This window comes from Pteropus alecto, unplaced genomic scaffold, assembly GCF_000325575.1.
Source record: "Pteropus alecto unplaced genomic scaffold, ASM32557v1 scaffold189, whole genome shotgun sequence".
In the NCBI taxonomy this organism is placed as follows: domain Eukaryota; kingdom Metazoa; phylum Chordata; class Mammalia; order Chiroptera; family Pteropodidae; genus Pteropus; species Pteropus alecto.
In genome coordinates, this window is record NW_006442117.1 from 1415237 (window position 1) to 1415964 (window position 728).

General features: G+C 66.9%; 1 protein-coding gene across 1 annotated transcript in view; it reads right to left on the bottom strand.

The window, feature by feature from the left end:
• Nucleotides 1-728, bottom strand: part of PCNX2 (pecanex homolog 2) — a 170071-nt gene that overhangs the window by 117607 nt on the left and 51736 nt on the right. The gene's annotated exons all lie outside the window — the stretch shown is intronic.

The following is a 728-nucleotide window of genomic DNA, read 5'->3' on the forward strand; positions in this document are numbered from 1 at the left end:
GGGCCCCAGGAGAGGCCGGGCCGGGCCAGAGCAAGACCCCGTGGTGGCTGTGAGAGCACGCTCGGATTGTGGGAGCGAGGGCGGCACTGTGGGCCGGGGAGGAGACGGGAACGCAGCACCCAAGGGCGCAGGTAGGCAGGTAGGGGCCCTCTTCCCGCGCTGGGGACCCGACGGTGGGGCCCGGGGGCTCTTCGCTCCCCGCATCTGTCCCTGCACACACGTCAGTTGCTACGAGTCCTTTACACTCTAAAGGTCAACTGCAGGACCCCAGACGCCCACAGGAGCGAGGGAGAGGGGTGACTAAGGGACCCCACACACGGACGGTGGGACACCGAAGGGCCCGCCTGGCAGGCCACCAGTTCACCAGGGGCACGAAGGTGGCCCCGCCACGTCCCCAGACCACAGCAGTGCAGCTGGGCAGGACGTCCGCGGGCCACAGCAGTGTGCCACGGAGACCGTGGGTCGCAGGACATGTAATGCAGCAAGGCCGCGCTGTGCAGCGACTTCCTGTCACCCTCTCCTCCTCCAGGCTGCCGACGCTGGGGTCGCAGTCACAGAGAGTCACCTCAAACACACCCGTCTCCCCTTCTGGCCCAGCTCACTGGGTAGGACACCAGTGAAGCTGGGCCCTGGTAACCCTTAATAAAGCCAAGGAACTTCGATCTGAAGGCCAGGATGCCGAGACCCTGGAGCTGCCTCCCGACACGGGCCGCGAAGCTCGGGGAAGC